The sequence below is a fragment of the Ursus maritimus genome, unplaced genomic scaffold, assembly GCF_017311325.1.
Source record: "Ursus maritimus isolate PB19 unplaced genomic scaffold, ASM1731132v1 scaffold_6, whole genome shotgun sequence".
NCBI classification, from domain to species: Eukaryota; Metazoa; Chordata; class Mammalia; order Carnivora; family Ursidae; genus Ursus; species Ursus maritimus.
This window is the reverse complement of record NW_024426774.1, coordinates 47796930-47806283: the sequence shown is the minus strand read 5'-3', so window position 1 is coordinate 47806283 and position 9354 is coordinate 47796930. Positions and strand designations below refer to the sequence as shown.

General features: G+C 40.4%; 1 long non-coding RNA gene across 2 annotated transcripts in view; it reads left to right on the top strand.

Annotated features, from left to right (window-relative positions):
* Positions 1-6146, top strand: part of LOC103671395 — a 14195-nt gene extending 8049 nt beyond the window's left edge. For both annotated transcript variants that reach the window (XR_570878.2, XR_570877.2), the window contains 2 exons: positions 3647-3744; positions 4018-6146. This is a non-coding gene — a long non-coding RNA (uncharacterized LOC103671395). The remainder of the gene's footprint in view (positions 1-3646; positions 3745-4017) is intronic.
* The last annotated feature ends 3208 nt before the right edge of the window (positions 6147-9354 follow it).

The following is a 9354-nucleotide window of genomic DNA, read 5'->3' as shown; positions in this document are numbered from 1 at the left end:
CCCCCCCCCCCCCCGCCCGCCCCGCTCTGGCCCATGAAGTAGAATAGCAGCACCGAATCAATTCGTCCATGGCCCAGACTGAGGAAAGGTCAATAAAAGTTGCAGACAATTTGATATTATTCTTGCCACTGCAGGGCAGAAATTATGGCAGTGACCTGTGGTGGAATTGCTTTTGAAAGCCCATCTGTTCCTTATGTCAAATGCTCATCTGAGAATCCAGGGTTTTTACGACTTGTTAAAGAGCTGGCGTAGAATTGGGGTAGAATGATCAATAAACAAACAGACTTTTAATTTGAGTCAGAGGAGGCACAGGTTGTTCTTACTCGAGGAAGATAAACCTGATTCTGGGTCTAGCTCAACAGAGCTAAGTCCAAAGAGTAAAAAAACAAACAATAAACACGATCAATAAGCAAACCTGGGAATGGTAGCCCACTGTTCAGGAGAAGCATTAACAACTCCAGAGGCAAAAAGTTGCCCCCGGGTGCTTTATTTAGATCAAATTTTAAAATTATCTGGGCAGTGAGTTGGGCTCTAGTCAGAGATCGGCCTCATATTTGTAAAAATTGGGGCAGTTGACCTTGTTTTGTGAGAGCCAGAGGAAGAGCACTTCCTAGGTGTTTCGTCCCACACAAACTCACTTTCCAGGATAACGACTCAACAGCCTCTTCCCAGATCTGCTCTCGCTGCCAGATTCCCTTCTCACCACAAGGTGTTATTGAAGTAAAGTATTTTTAAGACAGTGAAAAAATGTATTCTAAACTTTAACTTTTATGAGGTCTTGAGTGGCCTTTTTCTATTTTGGGCTTTCACAGCTTCTTCGTTTGATGTGTTCAAGGTTATTTTGGCGAGCCAAGACTTCTTAAACCAAATGTAGGGAAAGAAGGACCTGAATTTGCTGTAACATTTTGAAATTAAGACTGATTCTAAATTATTTGCACTATGTTGTTGTGGAAGAACCTCACCTTCAGACACTGCAAGTAATATTTCTAGTAGTTCTCAGCTGATCCCAAGTTGCAAGTATATTTTTCCCCTCAGCACTAGGGGAGGACATAATGCTGAGGTTTTGAGCGGGCTCCAGAACCAGACTGACCTGGGATGGTTTCCTGGCTTCCTCACTTGCTGGCTATGTCCCTTAACTAAGTGCCTTACCCTCTCCAGCTTCAAAGTCCTCAATTTCATAAAATGTGAATACCAGGAGTGAATAAGAGAATACATACACAGGGCTAGTACAGTTGGTGGCACATAGACGCAACTCAGTGAGTGGCAGTATTGGTAATAGCAATCATAGTAATAGCAATGAGGCCTAAGGCCAGTAATTTGCTGTGAATCACCCTTGGGGACTCTAGCTATGCAGGGGAAAATCCTTCTCTTGCCTAGAGAGATGGACAGAGGATCCTAACAGCCCAGGGAAACCACAGCCCCTAGTCACAAAATGAAGGTGGATGGTTCCTGCTTTCATTTATTTGATTTTTTAAAAGATTTTATTTATTTATTTGACAGAGAGACAGCCAGCGAGAGAGGAACACAAGCAGGGGGAGTGGGAGAGGAAGAAGCAGGCTCCCAGCAGAGGAGCCTGATGTGGGGCTCGATCCCAGATCACTGGGATCACTCCCTGAGCTGAAGGCAGACGCTTAACAACTGCGCCACCCAGGCGCCCCATTCCTGCTTTCATTTAAAAGCCACCCTTCTGGGGGTGCCTGGGTGGCTCAGTTGGTTAAGCATCTGCCTTTGGCTCAGGTCATGATCTCAGGGTCCTGGGATCGAGCCCCAGGTTGAGCCCCAGGTTGAGCCCCACATCAAACCCCACATCAGAGGCCTCCTTGCACAGCAGGGAGTCTGCTTCTCCCTCTCCCTCTTCCCCTCCCCCCCTCCCGGCTCGTGCTCCCTCTCTCTCACTCTCTGTCTCTCAAATAAATAAGATCTAAAACAAACAAACATACAAACAAAAAACCCCCCCTTCTGGGTGGGCAGGCCCAAGTGTCAGGTGGATCTTGACTTTTAAAAGAACCATCTAGCAGGGAGGCTATCAACCCTGCTTTCAAAGCCCTTTAGTCCCTTTTCCCCTACTATTCTCCTCCAGCTTTTCCTGCCTGGGGATGAGAGTAGGGATTGATTTGCAGGACAGGATAACTGTGGGAGTCGAGGGAGGGCACTGCCTGAAAATAAGTAAGGGAGACTGTAGGGATCCTGGGACACCTCCCAGGCCAGCCCAAGGTTTGGGACACATAGAAAGTGGAAAGGGGCGTTGTCTGTTTCTAGCTCCTTTAGGGTCAGGGTCATCCCAGAGCGCTGGAGGGAAAAGGAAGGACATGTGTCTTTTTACTTAGATGTATGGTAGATTTCAAAGTTCTCCCCTTTGGCTGTTATTTCATTTAGCACTGATTGTCAGCTTCCTTGTAGCAATCACATGTGGAGTTTTCTGTGGGTCCCATGCAAACCACACCTCCCTACCCAAGCTCACACTTCCTTGATATGGGAAGTCTGGCCTGGTTCAAACACTTTCATCCTCCCTTGTCCCCACCCTCTCCCCACCTGTTCAACCACAGCCTTTCTCTTGGGTGGAATATTAGCAAGAAGGCTTCATCCCAACTACCTTACCTGTGCCCATTGGTCCTATGAGGACACCCCAAAACTGAGGGTGTCCAGTCTGATCCACAGATTTACCCGCTGTCTGCCGTATGACTGTCTTCCCCCTGGCACCTTTGGGTGGGCTCAGGGCAGATCAGTACAGCCACTGCACGAGCAGACACCCAAATGGAGAGCGAAAACTATTCTGGGCACCTGGCTCTTACAAACTGTCCTCTTGGAATCCCCCCTTACTTGGCGGGGATGCAGCCCTCCCTCTCCGCAGAGTAATAGGAGAATTCCCCTCTCATTACAACACTGCTCACCGAAGACTGAGGACTTGGCTGGGAAGACTCGGTCTCCTTCTCTCTCTGGCTTTCCGACATAGACACCTGGGGGGGGGGGGAACCAGAAGTAAGGCAGTTGAGCTGCCTCTCAGAAAGCCCTGGGGGAGGTGTTGGGCTCCATGTTTGGCCATCTCCTGGAGCCTGTCTGTTTGCAGTTGGGGCCATAGCGACAATTTCAGGGAAACAAAAATGTTCACTCGATATTCTGTGCCAGATAAGATTTAATCCTGTTCAAATACTCTATATCTTTCCTGTTTCTTGTGCTTCCTTGTTCTATCGATTACTGAGAAAATATGTTACTCCCAGTGTGATTGCGAATATATCCATTTCCCCTTTTTGTTTAGTTAATTTTTTCTTTCTCTCTGTCCATATAGATATGTACTATTGGGTGCATACAAATGTGGAATTTTTGTATCTTCTGGTGGACCGACTTTTTATATTATAAAATGTCTCTTTCCTTTAGGACTGCTCCTTGCCTTAAAATATACTCTGTCTGATGTTGGTATAACTTTGTTTTGACTAGTGCTTCTAACTTTCAGTTTTACTGAATCTTTGTATGTAAGGTGCATCTCTTATAAGTAGTGAATTGCCAATTCGATATCATCAAATATCCAAACAACCTTTATCTTTAAATAGGGATATTTACTTAGTTTAAATTTAGTGTAGTTACTGATATATTTATGTATAAGCTCACCACCTTACAATTTGTTTTCTGCTTCTCTCTCTTCTTCCAGGAAGATCAATCTTTTCTGTTAAGGTCTTTGCTGATTGGATGGGACCCACCCCTATTGTGGAGGATAATCTGCATTATTTGAAATCTACTGATTCAAACGTTAGTTTCATCTTAAAAATTCCTCCAGAGAAACACCTACATTAATGTTTGGCCAAAAATCTGGGTACTGTGGTCTAGCCAAGTTGATACATAAAGGTGACCATCGGGTCCCAGTTTAAAGCCCAGGGTGTTTGACAGGCCCCTCCCCACAGTGGCTCTGAACTCCAGTGGTTTTCTCCCTTGTCCCAAAAGTCTGCCAGAAGCACTGGTAAGCTTCTTAGTCTCTCTGTTATTGCTTCTTGCTCAACTTCCTTTTTTTCTTTTTTTTTTAAGATTTTATTTTTAAGTCATCTCTCCACCCAACATGGGGCTCAAACTCACAACCCTGAGATCAAGAGTTGCATGTTCCACTGACTAAGGCAGCCTGGGGCCCCACTGCTTGATCAGCTTCTTGGTCTCTGCCCTGTGCTGCTGTAGCATGGAAAGATGTCTCAAGAGGAAGATGGCACAGAATATCAGATTTACCCAAATGAGTTTCCTCTCTCTAGAAAACCAGCCTCTTATGTCCTACCTGCTTTGGTATTTCTGGGGGCCTTCAAACAGGTACGCTTTCATATTTTATCCTAGTGGAAGGATCATTGAGATGCTGAAATGGACATTTTATGAAATCAAACTCCCAATGAGTAACTCTTAAACTTAGAATGGAGCGATACTTCCTTAAGATGAAAAATAACGCAAATTATATTGAATAACACTCGAGTAGGGTCCTCAATGGTATGTTGGGGAAGAACATCCTTCAATATTACCTGCGTAGCAAACAAAGCACAGTCACCTGGATCCCCCTCAGATTTAATGAATCAGCACCTGTGGAGTTTGGAGGGGATTGGTTGGGAACACCGAACTAGATGCATTTTCATGAAACACAAGGATGCCATTTGTAAGGGCAAAGCATTAAACATTGTTCTGAAAGTTCTAAACAGTGTAATAAAAATAGGAAAATAAATAAAAGGTAGAAATATTTGTTGAAATAAATATTTTCAGATATACTATCTATATAGAAAAGAAAAACTTCAAACTAATGAGTTTAGTAAGATGACTAGATATGTGTAATAATATACACGTGTATTTAATAAAAGTATATGTTTCCTATACATCAGTAATGAGTTAGAAAATATAAGACAAATGTCAATATAGCAGCAATAAAAAATATAAAAAGCCAAGTTAAGAAAACAGAACTCTGCAGTGTCTATATGATGAAATCTTTGTGATGCTATTGAGGAAGATAAAGTTTTGAAGAAGTGGAAAGACATAAATGGAAAGTCCAACAGCATAAAGATATAAACATTTTATAAATTAGTATATAAATTCAATGTAATTCCAGTTAGGGTCTCAGTTTTTAAGGGGATTTGGTGCAAGAATTTCACAAAATGATTTTGAAGTTTTTCTGGAAGAATAAGTGAATGGTAATAATCAAGAAATGTTTGAAAGAGAGTAACAATACAATATTCACTGCTGCATCTATTAAAACCTAGAGCATATTTAAAATGGTGAGATGCTGGTGAAGAAATAAATAGGTAGATAAAGAGAGCAGAGTACAGAAAGAGAGAACATTGCAAATCATGGAGATGGTGTTGACGGGTTTATAAGTGATATTGTCTAGTTAACAAATAGTGTTGGGTAGTAGCCCTTGAGGGAACAGAGAAGACAGGGAACTTTGAACCTATCTCACAGTTTACATTAGAATAGATTTCTGCTGGATTCAATAAAGATTTAAATATAAGAAATGAAATCACAGAAGTGCCAGAATAAAATGTAGGTGAATATTTACATAATGATGAGTTGAGGAATGACTTCTTTAAACATGGCCCAAAAATACATATCATGAAGGATAAGACAGATATTTTTATGTCCAAAGTTAAAACTTGGTCAGAGTCGCCTTTGCCTTGGGAAGATTATTGACTAGGAGAAGTTACATGGAAATCTGACTTGGGTAATGGTTATGTGGGTGTAAAGACACTGCACACTTAAAATTTGTTTCCTTGTCTGTATGTGTGTTATTCTTCAATTAAAAAAATTTAAGTAGAACTTCCAGTTGGAAAAAGATACCAAGAAAATAAGTTTTGATAAAATAACAAAGTAGGAATAAAAATTTCAGCATTCACAGCATATAAAAGGTTAATTAATATCTTTAATATTAATGAACAGTTACCATAAATCAGTAAGAAAGGATTAAACACCCTAATAACAGTGAAAAATTCACAAAATTAATACATACAATAAACAAGAAAAGATGTGTAACACACTATTTACAAAATAAATGCAAATTTAAACGCAGTATGACAATATTTTTTACCTATTAGATTGCGAAGATTTAAAGGTTTGATGCTCGGGACGCCTGGGTGGTTCAGTCAGTTAAGCATCTGCCTTTGGCTCAGATCATGATCCCAGGGTCCTGGGATCGAGTCCTGCATCGAGCTCCTATCTCAGCAGGGAACCCACTTCTCCCTCTCCCACTCCCTCTGCTGTGCTCTCTCTCTCTATCAAATAAAGAAATAAAATCTTCAAAAAATGAATAAATAAAAGGTTTGATCTCTCTAGCTAGGTTGTGAGGAAAGTCGCAATCTTGTACTTGAGCAGAAGAATAAATTGCGGTTACTTTCTGGAGGTCTGGCTTGGTGAAATGATTTATAATTACAATGTGCATTCTCCTTGACCGAGAAATTTCTCTTTTTAGAATGATCTAAGGAGAGATAATCCCAGAGGTTCACAAGCCTAAGTGAAAACATATTACAGTACTGTTTATAATAGTGACAAATTGGAAACGAGTTAGACAGGCAATCAGTAAAGGACTGGCTCAATAAATACATTGAAATATATGCAACCAATAAAATAGATGTTGGTGAAAATATATATTTATGGACACAGAAAAAAGAAATTCCAAGACATTGTGTTAGGTGATAAAAGTGGGATTTGCCCTAAGGGTTCTCATCACAAGGAGAATTTTTTTTTCTTTTCTTTTACTGTATCTATATGCGAAGATGAACATTAACTAAATCTGTTGTAATCCTTTCACAATATATGTGTAAGTCAAACCATCATGCTGTATATCACACAGCAATGTCATGGTATACATGACATCCCTAGTATTTATAACTGGAAAGTGAAGTAATAAACCTATTTTTTAAAAAGATTTATTTATTTATTTGAGAGAGAGAGAGATCAAGTTGTGGGGGAGGGCAGAGGGAGAGCCGGAGGGAGGAGAGAAGCAGACTCTCTGCTGAGCATGGAGCCCTATGCAGGGCAATCTCATGACCCTGAGATCATGACCTGAGCCAAAATCAAGAGTCAGACACTTGACTGACTGAGCCACCCAGGCACCCCATAATGAACTTTTTTTTTTTAACTAAAAAAAACACCAAAAACAAAAACTGAGATTTGTTTATTTCTTCATGTAACTGATCTTGAGTGCCTGCCTCCTCTAATCAGAGGATACAGCAGTGAGGGGAAAAAAGTAAAAGCAATTCCTGCTTTCTTGGAGTTAACATTCTAGTGGCAAATGAAAGATAATAAGAAGTGAAATAAATTATGTAGTTATAAAGCAGTGTGTATAGGACAATACCATTTTTCTAAATGTGTATTTGTATTGAAAATGTCCACAAAGGGTTTAATCCACAGTGGCTTTCTGCATGGTGGGGATTTTTATTTTCCACTTCATGCTTTTTTTTTTCCTGAAGTGTTTTGAAGGAATATTCCTTTTAAATCAGAAGGAAATAACTGAATTTCTATTTTGACAAAAATAAAATGGCAAAAAGAGTGTCTGAACAAAGGATATTTGCTGTTGCCTTCCCTCAAAGAAATTAAAAGATCAGCAACTATCAAGTGGAAGAGATTTTTTGACATTAAAAAGAAGTGAGCCTGGATGGCTCAGTTGGTAAAGCCTCTGACTCTTGATTTCGGCTCAGGTCATGGTCTCAGGGTCGTGAGCCCAAGCCCTGCCTCGGGCTCTGTGCAGGATGTGGACCCTGCTGAAGATTCTCTCTTTCTTCTCCTTCTGCCCACCACCCCGCTCACACACGATCTCTCTCTCTCTTTCAAATAAATAAATAAAAATTTAAAAAAGCACACAAATACAATCAAAACCACAGTGATGTGGAGTAGCATTGCTGGTGGAAATGCAAGATGGTACAGCCATTTTGGAAGGCCGTTTGGAAGTTTCTTACAAAACGAAACATACCCTCACGTATTACCTTATGTATACAAATGGGTTGAAAATTCACGTCTATATAAATAGCTGCTCAAGGATGTTTGGAGAAGCTTTATTCGTAATTGACAGAAGTTGGAAGTATATCACTCACCCTTCAGTGGCTGAATGGATACATAAACTGTGGTACATCCAGACAATGGACTATTATTCAGCACTAAAAAGAAACGAGCTATCAAACCATAAAAAGACATGAAAGGAAAATGCCCATGACTAAGTGAAAAAAGCCAATCTAAAAAGGCTACAAAAATTTTTTGAAAAATGAAGAGGCTACATACTGTGTGATGCCAACTATATGACATTCTGGAAAATCAAAACTATGGAGATAATGAAAAAAATCAGTGACTGCCAGGAGTTGGAGTGGGTAGAAAGGGATGAGCAGATGGAGCACAGAGGATTTTTAGGACAACAAAACTATCCTGTATGACACTGTAATGAGGGATACATGTCATCATACATTTGTCAAAACCTATAGAATGTACAACATCAAAAGTGACCTCTAATGTAAACTGTGGTCTTTGGGTGATAAGGACGTATCAGTGTAGGTTCATCGATTGTAACAAACATACTGGCTGGTTGGAGATGCTGATAATGCGGGAGGCTCTGTGTGGGGGCGTAGGGCTCAGATGGTAAATCTCTGTGCTTTCTGCTCAATTTTTCTGTAAACCTGAGCCTACTCTAGAAAATAAAGTCTATTTAATTTTTTTTTTCTAACACATAAGAGCTACCACCTCACACCCATTAGGATGGCTACTATCAAAAACTGTCAGTGAGGATGTGGAGAAATTGGAACACTTATACACTGAATGTGTAGCTGCTGTGGAAAACAGTGTGGTTCCTAAAAAACTTAAAATAGAATTACTACATGATCCGGAAGGCCACTTCTGAGTAGGAGCCCAAAGGAATTGAAAGCAGCGTCTTCAAGAGGTATTTGTTCGTGTTCGTTAGTAGCGGTATTCACAGCAGACCAGAGGTAGAAATAACCCAAGTGTCCTTCTGTGGATGAATGAATAAATGTGGCAGATGCCTGCAGTGAAATATTATTCGGCTTTAAAAAGTTAGGGAAGTCTGACACATGCTACCACACGCATGAATCTCGAGGACGTGATGCTAAGTGAAATAAGCCGCTCACACAAAGACGAATACTGTATGATCCCACTTACATGAAGTGCCCGGGATTGTCAAAGTCACACAGACAGGAGATAGAGAGGTGGTTGACAGAGGCTTGGGAAGGTTGTTGTTTAATGGGTACAGAGTTTTATTTTTGCAAGATGAAAATGTTCTGGACATTGTTTGCACAGTAAAGGGAATATTCTTAACATTGGTAAACTGTACACTTAAAAATGGCACATTTTATGTTTATGTGTAGTTTACCACAATTAAAAATAAAATATATACACAACTAATGA